This window comes from Lactuca saligna, chromosome 5 (assembly GCF_052625555.1).
Source record: "Lactuca saligna cultivar CGN05327 chromosome 5, ASM5262555v1, whole genome shotgun sequence".
Classification (NCBI taxonomy): domain Eukaryota; kingdom Viridiplantae; phylum Streptophyta; class Magnoliopsida; order Asterales; family Asteraceae; genus Lactuca; species Lactuca saligna.
In genome coordinates, this window is record NC_136421.1 from 152,679,014 (window position 1) to 152,698,468 (window position 19,455).

The 19,455-nt window shown below is 29.6% G+C and overlaps 1 long non-coding RNA gene across 14 annotated transcripts; it reads left to right on the forward strand.

Moving 5' to 3' along the window:
* Nucleotides 1–426: 426 nt before the first annotated feature.
* Nucleotides 427–9,022, forward strand: LOC144996929 (uncharacterized). Of its 14 annotated transcripts, none has more exons than XR_013659673.1 (7): nucleotides 427–1,001; nucleotides 1,102–1,176; nucleotides 1,384–3,301; nucleotides 3,408–3,528; nucleotides 6,693–6,925; nucleotides 8,385–8,633; nucleotides 8,743–9,022. It is a non-coding gene; the product is annotated as an uncharacterized LOC144996929 (long non-coding RNA). The 14 variants fall into 14 exon arrangements; XR_013659674.1 differs by having other exon boundaries at nucleotides 6,702–6,931; XR_013659676.1 differs by having other exon boundaries at nucleotides 6,702–6,931; nucleotides 8,390–8,633.
* Nucleotides 9,023–19,455: the final 10,433 nt, after the last annotated feature.

Here is a 19,455-nt window from a genome sequence, read left to right on the forward strand (position 1 = left end):
AAATGTAAACTTTGATACGTAATGTAATGGTTGTTTACTTTGCTTACTATGTACATTGGATTTGATATTCAACTTGGAGTCAACCCCGGAAACGTTTCCGCCTTCGGTTTTTGGGGTGTGACAAAATATATATATATATATATATATATATATATATATATATATATATATATATATATACAATTTCAACAATTTGATAACTTTTTTTTAATCTTTTTGACTTTTTTTTCTTTATAATTTTAGTTAGTTATGATTTTTTAAATATTTTTATTATACTATATATTAAAATTATCCATTCTTAGCTACAGTAAAATTGTTAAGGATGGACAAAAATGATCCCCGAGTCTGTCAATTTCTCTTTATTTTATTTTTTGACTTTGCAATAGGTCAATTTGTTTCAATTTGATGAGCGCGTGTTTGTTTCACCGTTTTCTGATCTAATCAGATTCAGATTTGTGTATATGGTCGCAGCCACCCGTATACCACACACCCACCGTCTTCATCTCCATCTTTCAAGAAACACCTACTCCTCCACCTTCTCTCTTCTGTTTCTTCTCCACCCATCACCACTCCCTCCACCGATCCTTTTCTTCCACTTTCGATTGTATTTTCATCGTGTTTCGCCTATACGCCATCTTCTCTTTAAATTGACACACAAATCGAACTCACAGGAGTTATGAGTTCTCGATTCCTCTATGATTACACCGGAGACTTCAGTCGATCGATCACTCACTTTGCTTCTATCATACCGCCATGGCCGACGCGCTTTCGTTTTCCCTATGCCTAAACGTTGACATGCTTCCGTTCTGTCCTCATCGTCTGCATCGCCTGACGAGTTCACATATTCTTCCCGCCGTCGCCTCAAGTCACATCCATCTCCGATCACACGACGTCTGCTATAGCCTCGGTCGATGACTCTGCCTCCACCATAAAGGATGCGTCGATTCGATATACGCCACAGTAGACGCAAACGATTTCTTTCTAATCAAATTGGTTTTCCCGTAAGTAATTTCATTTGTTGTATACCTTCATTATATGCTTTAATTTTATAAACCCTAAGTAATTGGTTGTATGAAATCGAGTCAAATTTCTTTCATGCAGCTTGTAAAATGTTGAAATTCTTTCCAAAGTTGAGTTGTTTGCTTCTTCTATAATTATCCAAATTTGCGACTTCAGGTAAACAGAAGGGTAATTTTATCTTATAACCAACTTTGATTATTTTAATGATCGTGGTTACTTTTCTTCTGCATAATTCAGAACATAGCTTCTTATACACAATCTTTTATGATGACTGCAAACTCACGTAAATGAGGGTTTTACCCATTGAATCATGATTTTTTTTATTTATTTTTTTCCTGATTTGGCTCTCTATTCTTTTTGCAGTTCCCATGGTTTTCCTTCTCTGGGTTGATTAAGAGGTAAATTTTACTTCCAATGGAATTACTCCAAAAAGAATTAAAAGTCTTTTATTAGGACATTAAATTCATCATGCTCACCAAGTGTTTGTTGTAAGTCCTCAACCAACCGTACATCTTTTGCGATCAATTTCTTAAAACTAAATTGATTGTTTCACACAAGCAATTCAATGGTATTGTTGGCTTAATTTGAGGATATGAGTGCATTGGTAAAATTCAAATGGGTGAATAAACACATTTCGTTAATATGAATATATTTGTTAAAGTAAAAAAGTTAGCATCAAGGTTTAGGTTTGAACTGTGCAGGTAAAATTAGTGCTTATATGTGAAAGTTTTTGCCTTTTGAATATTAAAAGTATTAGATAAATTAGAACCAAGTTTTTTGATAGTTATAAAAATGGGTGGGGGAATAATAAAATGTTAAAAACGAACAAACTAACAAATTAGATGTATTTACTTTTTTATTTAAGTTTGTGATTGATTAAATAAAAACAAACTAAATCTAATCTGTTCTTGACCATCATGTTGTCTTATTGTTAAAATATACTTTTGTAACAATTACATATATGAATAGTGAATTAGTTAAAATAATAACAAGGAATGCATATTAATATAAGAATGCATCCTCAGGTCAAGCAATAAAAAATCCAAAGCACACAGTTAATGCAAAACATAAGCCTTTTTTTTCATTATGATGTGTCATTTTATATGACATGACATTTATAGTTTTATATGAGATGAGATCCAGTGAAAAGGGGATTGTTGCATGTTAAATTTTCATTTTTTTTAAAATTTCCATGATAGAGCATTACATACTCACTTTTTTATAATAGCCCAGATAAATCATTTCATTTTCTTTTTGAAAAACTACCGGAATATTGCATTCTACCTTCTTTTTTTTAAAATCTACCTAAATACATTATTGCATTTTCATTTTTTTAAAAAGCTACAAGGATAGCATTTCATTTCCATTTTTTTAAAATGCCTGGATATAACAACATATTTTCATTTTTTTTTGAAAATCTTACCAAATATACCCTTGTATTTTCGTTTTTTTTTTAACTACCTGAATATAGCATGCATTTTCATTTTTCTAAAAACTTCTTTAGACACATTATTCCATTTTCATATTTTTTGAAAAAATTTAACCAAATATAGTATTGCACTTTCATTTTTTTTTTTACATTCCCTTGAGTTTTTGCTTGCTGGAAGCAAGTTAATTTTCTGATCCCTGCCTACACTTTTGAACTAAACATCAGTTCCCCTTATCTAATACATCTTCATCATTTTAATTGTTAAATCAAATACAATTTTTTTTTTATTATGTGATAAAAAGTAAAATTAAAGATAATGGATTGGTTTTTGTTATAACAAAAAAAAAAAAGTTGAAACGGTTTACTCAACCTATATAGGAAATTTAATGCAGTAGTAGCACAAGGTAATTGGGTGGAATGGTTTTACTTGCAACAAAAGTAGAGTTCCTGGTTTATGAGATCCTCCTCTCAAAGGGGAAACCGTATGTCACAAACTTGGATTCTCTTTTCTTTTTTTTAAATTACTGTTTTACCCTTTATGATTGCTAGCTTAACACTGCAGCTATAAAAACAATCGAGAAATCTTGGCTATGATAAACTTAATTGCAGCATATCAAGGTAATGAAATATTGGAATTTGAGAAAATTCTCAAGGTAAAAAGTAAAAGATTGAACATCATGCACCATGGGTTATACACATAAGTAAAAGAAATTTTGTATGATTTATGTGAGAGAGCAACAAAACAACAATCATGGATGATCCTTTTATCAGGAATTACATTGACATTAGAATCAAGTGTTACTCAACCTTATCAAGCCATACCCCAGGATAAGGAGCCCTTTCATATCGAAGGTATTTATTTATTTTTTTAATGATTATTATACGTACTTACATACATGGATGTTGTGTGTTGGAAAATGAGTGCATGTTTTGGGAATTTAATTTTTGGGTATTGTAGGGATGCAAACAGCGTATATAATACGGACATGGGTGATTGTATTTGTAGGCCAACTGAGAATCTGTTCATGTTTACTTGCAGAGGGATCCTAATTTATTCTACACAGTTTCCGTTACCGGAGGTACGACGTAGTTATGTTAATCTCCATTGAAATGAAACATTCACCTTGCACCTTACGTTCTCAATAACGATTATTTTGTTCATAAGGTACATGGTTATTAAACTTACTGCATGCCCCATATTTTTTGTTGTTTTCATTTGATATACTACAAATAGGATTCCTAAAACGAATGACATGTAATATTTTCTTGATTATAGCATCATATTTTCCCTATTACAAGATTGTGCTTTTGGGAGTTCTCTTTATTTTGGTTGCTTTTTCAAAGTACACTGCTACTATGTGAACATGCATAAGATTGATGTATAAGCTTGGGTGGAAATAATAATTCTTAATAAACTTCATAAAACATTTTTTCGGATATATGTATTTTTGATTAGGATAAATTGCAGGTGAAAAGGTTGTACTTTCAATTTTGATCAATTTGTATTTTAGGAATTTTATGTCGTATTGTTTCTAACCCCGCAACGCGGGGTTTCCTCTCTAGTTTATATTAATTCAAATAAATAAACTTAAATTCTATAAACACTATTGAAACCATGTGTATTTTTTTTTTAATTTTCTTATTTCTGAAAACAAACATTAATTTTTTTTTTGTTAATTTTTTAGTTTTAAGGTTCATATTTTGTATTTCGATGCGATATAGTTAATATTATTATCAACTTTATGTTTGCATTTATCATTATCATTATGTCATCTTTTGTTTTCTATTTTTTTTTACATATATATATTTTAGTTATTTATTATTCTTCTATTGTTTTTATTTATTTTAATTCAAGTAATGAAAAATAGAAAAACAAAAAAAAAATCAAACACCAAAATTTTAATATACTATATTATACTATACATTTTATACTTTTCATCTTTTTTTTTTGTTTTTTTTCATGTTATTTTATTGCTTTTTTCGAATTATGTTTTCGTTTTTTCGTTTTTTTTCTTTTTTTTTCGTTGTTTCGTATTATTTTCATGAGTTTGATAAAAAAAATCGATCTTTTTCTAAAAGTGTAAAATGTATGAATATATTAGACTATATTAAAATTTTGGTGTTTGAGATTTTTGGTTTTCTATTTTTTTTAATGATTTTGGTTGTTTATAGTTTTTTTGAACTTTTTTTTTATTTTTTTTTATTTTTTTATTTTTTTATTTTGATTCGAGTGAATAAAAAATTTATGTTTATTTTCTTTATTTATATTTGTAAATATAACTATTTTATTTAATCGAATCAAAATAAATAAAAAATTACAAAAACCATAACTAACCCAAATTATAATAAAAAATAGAAAACCAAAAAAACTCAAACACAAAAATAGTAATATACTCTAATATATTCATACATATTATAATTTTTGGAAAAGGTCAAAAAAAGTTATCAAATTGATGAAAAAAAAAACAACAAAAAAATTAAAAACTAATATGAAAAAGTTAAAAAAAAATATATGAAAACAAACCAAAAAAAAAAAATGAAAAGTATAATATGTATAAATATATTAGAGTATATTACAATTTTGTTATTTGAGTTTTTGTTTTTTGTTTTTCTATTTTTGATTATGTGAATCAAAATAAATAGCATCAATAGAAGAATAATAAATAACTAAAATTATATAAAAAAATAGAAAAAAAATGTGAATTAATGACAATGATAAATGCAAATATAAAGTTGGTAATGATATTAAATATGTAGCATTAAAGTAAAAAAAACATGAGCCGTAACATCATAAAAATAGCGTTAACGTTTCAATTCATAAATAAGAAAAATTAAAGAAAAACCGATTTCGACATAGTTTATTGAATTTAAGTTTATTTAGTTGAATCAAAATAAAACATTAAAAAACCATAATAACTAAAATTATAAAATAAAAATAGAAAACAAAACGTCAATAAGACAAAAAAAAGGTTATCAAATTATTGAAATTGTATAAATAAATAAATATAAAGTTTATATATACAAAATTTATATTTATAATTTATATACAAAATTTCAAATATACATAATTACACAAATGATCCTTGAGGTTTGTAGTAGATTGCAAATTTGGTACAAGGGCAAAATAGAAGTTTTCATTAAAATTTATCAGCCGAAAAGTTAGATTTAATGGCATGAGGACTTTTCATGTAATTTTGCAATCCATAGGGACCGGTGGCGTGATTTTTCCTTGAAAGTGCTCAAAGTAAGATATTTTGTAAACTACAATGACCAATTATGAAATTTTGTCTAAAAGCAATTTAAACATTTTTCCCACGTGGTTGCAGTGTCGTTTATAAATCAAAGCCCTGTTTATGCAAAACCCAAGCTACGATGATGAGTTTATGTGATAAAAGTAATTTTTATTTCTTGGATTTCTCATCCTTCAAACAACCTTTCCACTCTGTCTCTTCATACTTCACATTGTCAACTTCCCATAAGAAATTATGCCTACCAACCGATTCCTCAAAACTATTTGTAGCTTTTAGAAGCTTATCAACTAATATGAGGTGTGACTTAAAATTTTCTCTAAACAAACGAAAATCAATATTTTATGTTATACTTTGAGGCCTGTGAGCATAAACTTGTATAAAAAGAAACAAGACAATGCCATCATAATACACATCATAGTCATGCAACTGAGTGATATGGCTAGCAGAGAAACAAGTTTTCTTTTTGGGTCTTTCACTTGATCGTATGGAAAACCTGTTTTAATATGGCCAGCTAAATTTAATTTCTATTACTCAACATGTTGCATAAATGATGGGAGCCTTAACCATTTTTCAACTATCATTTGTATACAAACTTTCCTAGCCATTGCAATCGGTGAAGCAATAAGATTGACCACATGCTTCCATGTTAAGGTTTATCACAGAATAAGAGTAGTGCTCTAACAATCTAATTATCAATATAGTCTAATAGAATGATATAGAAGGAAAATTATTTCTCTTTAACTATGCGTTTAAATATATGATTGACTAATTTCCGCATTTATTTTTCCTTTCTTCCAACATTTCTTTAAGCTTTTTGATCATGAGAATTACGAATTTAATAACAGATTCACGGAGAAACGTTCAAGAAAACATAACATAATTTCTTATTTTTGTAATGAAGCCAATAATTTTTTATTTATTGATTTGGTAAATTTCTTAATGTGCATTTTCTTTTCATATGCTAAGTCATAACTTAACAAATGATTACGTAGGAATTTCAGGTACTTTGTATATGAAGGAGAATGATTTAAGGGATATGAGGTTTCTTAGAATCGTAGCAAGCAACGGCGCAACAATGATCAATGAAAAAGAAACAACAATGAATGGTGAGGCTATACTGGTCATTGAAAAATGCACAATTATAAGGAGATAGGTGAGGACAACACATGAAAATAAATGTTGGTCAAGGAAAGAGGGGAGAAAGTCACGCAAGGGGAAGGATATGGTAATGGTAGTTTCTATGAATTTTTTCTTTCAACTTCTTTAAAATAATAATGCACAACTATTAAGTAAGTATTTTTTTTAAAACTATCATTAATGGATATGTTTCGATCTACCAAATTTCAATCTACCAAATTTCACACATCAAACAAAAATTCACACATCAAACAAATAAATATGTTTCAATCTACCAAATTTCACACATCAAACAAAAATGAAACTAGAGGTGGCAAGCCATATAAATTTTTTCAAAAAATTTAAAACTATATTGAAGAAAATCCAGGATGTAATTCATTTCTCATGATACATATCTTTTGGATTCCAACCTTAGGTTTTCGAAAAGTTGTAGGAGAAATGACATATAATAAATCTCAATTGATTTTCTAATTGAAGAAATTTTTTATTGTAAAGTATTCATCATCATGTTAGAGTCATTCTTTTCTTTACCTAGAATTTATTATAAAAATATTTAAATACATACATATAAGTATTTAATGTTATAATGTTGATAAATTCATTAAGAACATACCAATAGAAATGTGTAAATTGTGTATACATAAAACATCTACTCATAAATATGTGAACTAATATAAACTTAAGTTTTAGTTTTAATTTGATGTAAAGATATATGATTTTTATAAGAAAATAGATAAATGGTTGTAAAGGAAATAGGTTGATGATATCCACTTTGCTTATGGCCATCACATGGGGGGTGATAAACAAAATGGTTAGTTAATATAAGGTAGAGCTATAATATTGTCTTTAGCGAGACTTAAACTTTGAGGTAACGTCACAAGTTACTCATATCATCTTCAATAATATGACAATTTGTAGATGTTATATTATATTATGAAGTAAATGCATGGACACATTTTGCAAAAAAACTAGATGGGGAGGTTATCTATATTCTCACCTTTCTTTAGAGACTTTCTTAGCGTCGAAATTACTTTCATTTGAAATGTTTTTCAACTAGTATTGAAACGCCAATGATGTATAATAGTAAGATATACATATGATGCAAATGGTGGCAACGAATAACAAAAAACAAAATTTTTACAAATATATATAAAATGAAAGAGCACTGATATGATATTGAAAGAAAAAAGTATATGTAGAAGCATTTCTTGACCGTTGCCCAACGACTCTATTTTAGATAATTTTAAATACGAAGGTTGTTATTATTTTTCAAAGTACATTGAAAATATGACCGTTTTCTAACGGTTATACATATAATTTCTTTTTTGAACGATATTCATTGATCTAAAAGTTCAACAAATATACAAATATTTGAAATAGTTAATATTATAGCAAATACTACAAAGGGATAATGACTTGGGAGGGTAATTAGGTTTCTTGTTTGTTATCATTAGGTCACTTAGGTTTTTTTTTTTGTGCGTATTAGACCATTATGGTCGTTATTACTGTGTACATTTAACGCTTTTTACCGTTTGCTTCTTGTTTAGCTTAGTTGGCAGCTTACCTGTCCGGTGGCATGCCTATAACAACCCCACCGAGTCCACCTCAAACAATGTCCTATTTTTCTTGTGCCCTAAATTGAAGAGTTGAAGAAGAACTGAAGAAGATGTCGCAAGCCTCCATCGCCTCCACCTCAAACAACCGAATCATGTGCTATTGTGGGCTCCTGAGTTGGATTCGAGTCTCCACGACACCACAGAATCTGGGCAAAAAAGGTTTAGAGCCCTTATTCGTTGGTAATGACCAATTTTGAAGATTGAACCTTTTCTCTCTTTAAATCTCTGTTATAAGTGTGTAAGTTATGGCATTTATGCTAAAGCTTTGTTCTTTTTCCTTTTTTTATAGAGAACAGGGAGAAAGTGTGGATTTTGGGAATGGGTTGTTGAAGATCCGTACACAGAGGAACTTTTGGGTCTTAGTCATGGCTGAATAAAATGAAGAAGAAGATGAAATGGCATAAAGTATCTTTGATTGTCTTGTTTGTATTGTACTTTGTTAAATTATGTTGAATGGAATTATGATGCAGTAGACGTCTTTTGAATATAAAGGGTACCCATAATTTTGTTATTTTGATTGTAAGGGTACCTATAATGTAATGAAATCATATGTATGAATGCAAATGAAGCTTTTGGTAATGAAAATTTTAATTGTAATGTTAATATGGTGTATTGAAATCTAAATGCTATTATAGTGAACAACCAATCTCAGTGTAATGCAAAATTAGTAATTATAATGAACAACCAAGAACCAGTTAAAAGTTTTAAAGGAGAAAATATATTAAAGGAAGAAGCAGTAATTGAAGGCAAAGTACATCTGTAAAGTGCATGATTCAACAACCAAGAATCAGTTTAAAGATTTAAAGCATAAAATATATTAAAGGGTAATATTGTCATAGCTACAAACACCCTTAAAAAGGTGTCCCATTCAACATCAAAATAGCATCAAAAGCTGGATAGTTTTGTCCCTTAGTCTAGTAAAACATTACATTTAATGTCAAAAGATTCGACCATCACATGCTTACCTAACACTTACACCCCACATGCATATATAACAAAAAAAAAAAAAAAAGAGTTCAACATCAAACCTACAATCAACCCAAATCTACAGGTTTGTTTGAACTACAACCACTACCATCCTTGGGCACCACATTTTTCCTCAGGCACTGTTTGATGATTCTTTCTTAAGCTTTCCTCTTTCTCAATTGAACTTCACTTTTAACTGGTCTTGCAGAAGTGGATCTTGGAGTTGCAGGAGTAGATCTTGGTCTTGGAGTTGCCAGAGTAGATCTTGGAGCTGCAGAAGTGGATCCTGGTGTTGGACTTGGAGCTGCAAAAGTGGATCATGGTGTTGGACTTGGAGCTGCAGAAGTGGATCCTGGTGTTGGACTTGGAGCTGGAGTTGAAGATCCAGGAACCGGATCACTTGTTGTTGGAATTCTTTTTGTTGGGCACACATTTTTTTTATGCCCACTAACATAGCATATTGAACACCTTTGCACCTGCTTTACTCTTGATACTGTGTGTGTGCTTGATATCTCCTTTTCAACTACACTTTTCCTCCTCTTAGTAGATGGCCTACCAGGTAGCCTTCTGCTCTTTGGGGGTAAAGGCTTGGTGTACTCACTTTGTGTCCATAAAGAGCTATCATTCAAAGGATGAATAATGTATGCATAGCAGGTGAGATAAGTTGCCTTACTGTAACAGTTAGCTACATAATCCTGTGAGTTTAAGTTTATGGATGAAATTGCAGCCACTCCGTGTACACAGGGTATTCCAGTCAACTGTTATCTCCTGCATCCACAAGTCCTTTTGATCAGGTCAACTGCATACCTGTCATTACATAATACCACCTCAAATTGTTGATACCCATAAGGGTACATAACCCAGAATCTGTACATAAACATAAAACAGGTAAGAACACATAAACACATGTATAAATATTAACAAGTAAATACAAACATTCTTACCTTTGTTTCTCTTTCAAATCTCCTATTTTCTTCCTAATGCTTGGGCATATAGTTAAATCCCTAGCCTCTCCTTTACTCCTCTGATGATATAACCTCTGCATCACATAAACCCTTATATCCTCCAACATTGCTATTATTGGTTTATGTCTAGCCTGAACTATTTCAGCATTAAAACTCTCTGAAATTCCATTTTCCACATCATCACAAAATGCTCCTTCTACTTGAAAAGCCCTGTAATAACATTTAGGGTCCCTCTCCATGAGATAATCAAATACCCCCTGTCTAATTCCTTGATCTCTTGCATAACAACTTCATGTCTCTGTTTTGTAGTAGCCTTCACAGCTCTCCAAAATGGCTTGATAAAATGCTCACCTTTGAACCTTGTGTTGAAGTTGGCTAGTATGTGCCTAACACATAATCTATGCTCAGCATGAGGAACCCTTTCTTTGATTGCTTCAATTAAACCCTGTACAATTTACAATATTAATTAATAATTAAACTATAAAGTTAAGAGTAAACATGAGTAGTACCTTGTGTCCATCTGATATAAGAGTAAGCCCATTTCCACTGCCTCTGATCCATGAGTAGATCAAGAAACCATTTCCAAGTGTCTTTGTTCTCAACAGTCACAACAACCCAAGCTAGTGGGAACATGCTGTTATTGGCATCCCTACCCATGGCAGCTAAGAGTTCACCTTTGCAAATTCCTTTGAGAAAGCACCCATCAATCCCAATGAGTTGTCTACACCCTTCTACCCAACCATCTCTTACACCTTTAAAGCATACATACAACCGTTCGAAAATTAGACTTCAATCAAGGGTATGGTCAACAACCATACTCATAGTTGATCCTTGATTAGCTCTTTTGATTTCTATGCCATAGTCCCACAACCTACTATAATGCTCTTTTAGAGTGCCTTCTATCTCAGACAATGCAAACTTTTTTGCATTTCTACATTGTCCAATGCTAACTATGATGTTGTATGTGCTAGAGATTTGAGCTTTCATCTTCCTCAAACTAAGCCTGGGGTTTTCCAGAAGTACATTGAAATATTGTTTCCCTATCCAATTGTAATTCACTAAGCCTATTTTAAAAACTCTACCACAATTATGACTTGATTTAAGTGACTTAATCTGAAAAGTCCTTTCCACTTGCATCCAAGAAGCCCACAACCGAAAAGGACATATAAGTTCTTTGTATTTGCAACACTTCACTAGAAGTCTGTTTTTATCATTCTTTTCATACCACAAATCATAACCATGCGTAACAACATAGTTGGTAAGACATTGTTTAAGTTCAGTAGGATTGGTGAATTTCATACCTAACACAGGAGCCATTTCATCCCATTGTTGCTCAAAATTGTGCACAGGGTATATAAGTGGTAGTTGCTCAACATTCGAATCTTCTTCCTCTTCAACATTTGGACAAAGTTTGTTCAAAAACCTGTCTTTATTCTGAATAGTTGTTGTTGCCCTTTTCATTGAAAAATCCTCATCATCCACCTCGTGTTCCCAACAGTCTTTATCTATTAACATTGAATCAACATCTTCATCTGCTTTGGAGTTGGTATCATCTTTAATTTCAGGCTCTTCCATTTCAATCCAGTCGTCGAACAGGGGTTCATGCATATGGTCCACATACACATTTACTTTCTTTTTCTCATGGAGACACTCATGAAATTCGTGGTAATCACATTCGTTATGCAATGCGGCCAATCCTTGACACCATGTTTGCCCATCTAGACAATAGTATACATCTTTGCACATTCTTCTAGTAATCACGTTGAGGTGAGCAATGAATTTAGCATACCCCATCTCCATGAAATCGGCGTACATTATCTCCTTTTTATCTGGATCAAAATAGATTGGTGGTTTGTTGATGAACATCCCGTTGTACCAGACTTCAACGACTGGTGTATCAGCTTCAGCCATTTGATTGTGGATTGATCGAAGTAAGAACAATGGGTGGGGACGATTGAGTGAGAGTGAAGAGAAAGTGGCCCTAATTTAAGGAGACCTAATATACATTAAATGCCACCTAATTATCCACGTAATGGCCTAATAACCACGTAACACCCGTATTCACTTTGTAACCGGTTAAACAAGAAGCAATCGGTAAAATGGATTAAATGTAAACGGTAATTACGACCATAATGGTCTAATATGCACAAAAAAACCTAAGTGACCTAATGCGGACAAACAAGAAACCTAATTACCCTACCAAGTCATTATCCATACTACAAAATCTTATTTGTTTTCATCTTTTCAAAAAAGTTATTTTTTAACTACAATTTCTATAGAAAGTCTATCTTAAATTTAAGACAAAATTTCATAATTGGTACCTTTTGTTTGCAAAATATTTCACTTTGAGAATTTTCAAGGAAAACGTCACGCCACTGTTCCTGTGTTTTGCAAAATTATACGAAAGTTCTTGGCGCCGTTAAATCAAACTTTTTAGCTGTTAGATTTTAATGAAAAATACTATTTTGCCCTTCTACTAAATTTGCAATATACTACGAACCTCAAGGACCATTTGTGTAAGCTTATAAATTCGAAATTTTTTACATACATAAATTATATATATATATATATATATATATATATATATATATATATATATATATATATATACATATAATTTCAACAATTTGATAACTTTTTTTAATCTTGATGACATTTTGTTTTTTTCTTTATAATTTTAGTTATTTATTGTTTTTTAATGTTTTTATTTATATTAATTCAATTAAATAAACTTAAATTCGATAAACAATATCGAAAACATGAGTTTATTTTTTAATTTTCTTATTTCTAAACAGAAAAATTAATGTTTTTTTTTAATTTTTTTTTAATTTTTTTTTAAGGTTCATATTTTGTACTTAGATGTTATATAGTTAATATTATTATCAGCTTTATGTTTGTGTTTATCATTATCATTATGTCACCTTTTATTTTCTATTTTTATATATATACATATATATATATATATATATATATATATATATATATATATATATATATATATATATATATATATATAACTTTAGTTATTTATATTCTTCTATTGTTTTTATTTATTTTGATTCAAGTAATGAAAAATAGAAAAAAAAAGTTACAAACACCAAAATTATAATATACTCTATTATATTAATACATTTTATACTTGTCATTTTTTTTGTTTTTTAAAAAATTTTCATGTTATTTTATTGATTTTTTTTCGTTTTTTCCTATTTTTATTTTTTATGTTGTTTCATTTTATTTTCGTCTGTTTGATAAAAAAAAATCCGACATTTTTCTAAAAATGTAAAATGTATGAATATATTAGAGTATATTCAAAATTTGGTGTTTGAGTTTTTTGGTTTTCTATTTTTTTTTTGATGATTTTGGTTGTTTATAGTTTTTTTAATTTTGATTCGAGTAAATAAAAAAGTTATGTTTATTTTCTTCATTTATATTTGTAAATATAACTATTTTATTTACTCGAATCAAAATAATAAAAAAGTTACAAAAACCATAATTAACCAAATTATAATAAAAAAATACAGAAAACCAAAAAAACTCAAACACAAAAATAGTAATATACACTAATATATTGATACATATTATAATTTTTGGAAAAGGTCAAAAAAAAGTTATCAAATTGATGAAAAATAAAACAAAAAAAAAATTTAAAAATAGAAAAAAAAACTAATATGAAAAAGTTAAAAAAATATATATGAAAAAAACCAAAAAAAAAAAAATGAAAATTCTAAAATGTATAAATATATTAGAGTATATTACAATTTTGTTATTGGAGTTCTTGTTTTTTGTTTTTGTATTTTCGATTACTTGAAACAAAATAAATAACATCAATAGAAGAATAATACATAACTAAAATTATAAAACAAAAATAGAAACAAAATATGAAATAATGACAATGATAAATGCAAATATAAAGTTGGTAACGATATTAACTATGTAGCATTAAAGTAAAAAAAAACATGAGTCGTAACATCATAAGAAAAACATTAACGTTTCAATTCACAAATAAGAAAAATTAAAGACCGATTTCGACATAGTTTATTGAATTTAAGTTTATTTATTTGAATCAAAATAAAACATTAAAAAAACCATAATAACTAAAATTATAAAAAAAATATAGAAAACAAAACGTCAAAAAAACTAAAATAAAAAAGGTTATCAAATTGTTGAACTGTATAAATAAATATATATAAAATTTATATATACAAATTTATATTTATAATTTATATATATACAAAATTTCATATGTACAGAATTACACAAATGGTCCTTGAGGTTTGTAATAGATTGCAAATTTGGTACAAGGGGAAAATAGAATTTTTGATTAAAATGTAACAACCGAAAAGTTAGATTTAATGGCATGAGGACTTTTCATATAATTTTGCAAACCATAGGGACCAGTGACGTGATTTTTCCTTGAAAGTGCTCATAGTGAGATATTTTGCAAACCGGAATGACCAATTATTAAATTTTGTCTAAAAGCAATTTAAAGATTTTTCTCACGTGGTTGCAGTGTCGTTTATAAATCAAAGCTCTCTTTATGCAAAACCCAATCTATGATGATGAGTTTATGTGATAAAAGTAATTTTTATTTCTTGGATTTCTCATCCTTCAAACAGCCTTTCCACTTTGTCTCTTCACACTTTGCATTGTCAACCTCCCATAAGAAATTATGCCTACCAACCGATTCCTCAAAACTATTTGTAGCTTTTAGAAGCTTATCGACTAATATCAGGTGTGACTTAAAATTTTCTCTAAACAAATGAAAATCAATATTTTATGTAATACTTTGACTCCTGTGAGCATAAACTTGTATAAAAAGAAACTAAAGAATGCTATCATAATACACATCATAGCCATGCGACCGAGTGCTATGGCTAGCAGAGAAACAAGTTTTCTTTTTGGGTCTTTCACTTGATCATATGGAAAACCTGTTTTAATATGGCTAGCTAATTTTAATTTCTATTACTCAACATGTTGCATAAATGATGGGAGCGATAACCATTTTTCAACTATCATTTGTATACAAACTTTCCTAGCAATCGCAATCGGTAAAGCAATAAGATTGACCACATGCTTCCTTGTTAAGGTTTATCACAGAGTAAGAGTAGTGATCTAAAAATCTAATTATTAATATAATCTAATAGAATGATATGAAAGGAAAATTATTTCCCTTTAACTATACGTTTAAATATATGATTGAGTAATTTCTGCATTTATTTTCCCTTTCTTCCAACATTTCTTTAAGTTTTTCGATCATGAAAATTAAGATTTTAATAACAGATTCATGGAGAAATGGTCAAGAAAACATAACATAATTTCTTATTTTTGTAATGAACCCAATAATTTTTTATTTAATGATTTAGTAGATTTCTTAATATGCATTTTCTTATCATATACTAAGTCATAACTTAACAAATGATTACGTAGGAATTTCAGGTACTTTGTATAGGATGGAGAATGATTTAAGGGATATGAGGTTTCTTAAAATCGTAGCAAGCAATGATGCAACAATGATCAATGAAAAGGAAACAACAATGAATGGTGAGGCAATAGTGGTCATTGAAAAATGCACAATTATAAGAAAGAGATGGGTGAGGGCAACACATGAAAAAAAAATGTTGGTCAAGGAAAGAGGGGAGAAAGTCACGCAAGGGGAAGGATATGGTAATGGTAGTTTCTATGAATTGTTTTTCAACTTCTTTAAAATAATAAAGCACAACTATTAAGTAAGTATTTTTTTAACTATCATTAATGGATATATATATATATATATATATATATATATATATATATATATATATATATATATATATATATATATATATATATCCTTTTAAAACACAGCCCCTGAATCAATAACTCTGTGTGCGAGGAGTCGCTAGACTGAAAGGTTGTCGGGGAAATCAGGTGGTGTCGCCTACTTGATATAGATTTTTTGTGACAACTAAAATTTTCTATCCTATACAGTCAAGCACTTCATTGAAAGTCAAACTTACTCCTGCTAACTTTTAGCATAGTTTAGAGTCCGTTTGAGCATTCTGAGCTATTATACATCAAAGGGTTGAGTGAATAAGTGTGTCAGTTGAACCTAGAAACTGTCAAACAAGCTTAAGCCCTCATGAGAGGAGTTTACGACCAAGACCTTGGAGTTTACGGCCATAAACTCAAGGTGGCCGTAAACCCCTTGGTATATATATAACCCTTAGTCATTTTCTTCATTTCTACCACTTTGTTTGTAATAGATTGCAAATTTGATACAAGGGGAAAATAGAATTTTTCATTAAAATGTAACAGCCGAAAAGTTAGATTTAATGGCATGAGGACCTTTCATATAATTTTGCAACCCATAGGGATCAGTGGCGTGATTTTTCCTTGAAAGTGCTCATAGTGAGATATTTTGCCAACCAGAATGACCAATTATTAAAATTTGTCTAAAAGCAATTTAAACATTTTTCCCACGTGGGTGCGGTGTCGTTTATAATTCAAAGCTCTCTTTATGCAAAACCCAAGCTTCGATGATGAGTTTATTTGACAAAAGTAATTTTTATTTCATGGATTTCTCGTCCTTCAAACAGTTTTCCACTCTGTCTCTTCAGACTTCACATTGTCAGCTTTCCATAAGAAATTATGCCTACCTACTGATTCCTCAAAACCATTTGTAGGTTTTAGAAGCTTATCGACTAATTCCTCAAAACTATTTGTAGGTTTTAGAAGCTTATCGACTAATATCAGGTGTGACTTAAAATTTTCTCTAAACAAATGAAAATTAATATTTTATGTTATACTTTGAGGTCTGTGAGCATAAACTCGTATAAATAGAAACTAGAGAATGCCATCATAATACACATCATAGCCGTGCAACCGAGTGATATGGCTAGCAGAGAAACAAGTTTTCTTCTTGGGTCTTTCACTTGATCATATGGAAAACCTGTTTTAATATGTCTAGCTAATTTTAATTTCTATTACTCAACATGTTGCGTAAATGATGGGAGCGTTAACCATTTTTCAGCTATCATTTATATACAAACTTTCCTAGCAATCGCAATCGGCAAAGCAATAAGATTGACCACATGCTTCCTTGTTGAGGTTTATCAGAGAGTAAGAGTGCTCTAACACTCTAATTATTAATATAGTCTAATAGAATGATATGAAAGGATAACTATTTCCCTTTAACTATGCGTTTAAATATATGATTGAGTAATTTCTGCATTCATTTTCCCTTTCTTCCAATATTTCTTTAAGTTTTTTTTATGATGATAATTAGAACTTTAATAACAGATTCATGGAGAAACGGTCAAGAAAACGTAACATAATTTCTCATTTTTGTAATAAACCCAAGAATTTTTTATTTATTAATTTTGTAGATTTCTTAAAGTGCATTTTCTTATCATATGCTAATTCACAACTTAACAAATGATTATGTAGGAATTTCAGGTACTTTGTATAGGAAGGAGAATGATTTAAGGGATATGAGGTTTCTAAGAATCGTAGCAAGCAACGACGCAACAATGATCAATTAAAAAGAAACAACAATGAATGGTTAGGTAATAGTGGTCATTGAAAAATGCACATTTATAAAAAGGAGATAGGAGATGGCAACACACAAAAAAAATATTGGTCAAGGAAATAGGGGAGAAAGTCACGCAAGGGGAAGAATATGGTAATGGTAGTTTCTATGAATTGTTTTTCAACTTCTTTAAAATAATAAAGCACAACTATTAAGTAAGTATTTTTTTTAAACTATCATTAACGGGTATATACATACATACATACATATATATATATATATATATATATATATATATATATATATATATATATATATATATATATATATATATATATATCCTTTTAAAACACAACCCCTTAATCAAAAACTCGGTGCGCGAGGAGTCGTTAGAGTGAAAGGTCGTCGGGGAAATTAGGTAGTGTCGCCTACATGATATAAATTTTTTTAAAAGAAGAATCTGACCACTCCTAAATTACTCATTAATCCTCCTATGTCAAAGACGATGCATAAATTCTCAACCTCAAGAGGAGGAAGGGTAAAACCTGATATCCCAGGGCTATAAGCCCTTTAACTACTTGATGGGAAAGTGAATCAGCGTCTTTATGAAATAAAGTATAATTTTGAATTTTAATTGTAAATTATTATCATTTGTGGTTTCTATGAATTGTTTTCAAATTCTTTAAAATAATAAAGCACAACTATTAAGTAAGTATTTTTTTCTAAACTACGATTAATGGATATATATATATATATATATATATATATATATATATATCCTTTTAAAACACAACCCCTTAACAAAAAACATTGTGTGTGAGGAGTCGCTAGAGTGGAAGGTCGTCGAGGAAATTAGGTGGTGTCGACTACATGATATATATTTTTTTAAAAGAAAAATCTAACTATTCCTAACTTACACCTTAATCCATTGTCTCACAAACGCGACATGAACTCTCGACATCAGGAGGAGGAATGGTAACACCTGATATCCCTAAGCTACAAGCACTTTGACTACTTGATGGGATGGTGAATCAACATCTATATGAAATACAATACAATTTTGAAGTTTAATTTTAACTTATTATCATTTAGGGTTTCTTGTACATATCACATGGCTCGATAGCTACAAAAACACCATTTCTATTTTATTTACTCCCCTCTTTATTCTTACTATAAAACAGGAGAGTCATGCATGGAATACCATACACATATCTTGATAGTTAGAAGGTAATTAAGGCAAAAATCCACACCTAATTAGTAGTAAATTGAAATCCAGACCATACAAAAATACAAGATTTAATAATAGGAATAAGATCAATTACATCGGTTATAATATTATTACAGATGTCCAGAAGGATGAACTTAACAAAATAGCAACATCACTAGGAATAGACAACTCCAACATATAATGATAAATTAACCAAGTACAAAACGTTCATTTGACTTTAACAGGAATGAAACCATAAAATCATATAATGGACATGATTTCAACGTAGAAAGTACCCTAGGAAGGCACTTCTTAACGAATTATCTACTGGTGATATACATATCTTGGAAAAACCAC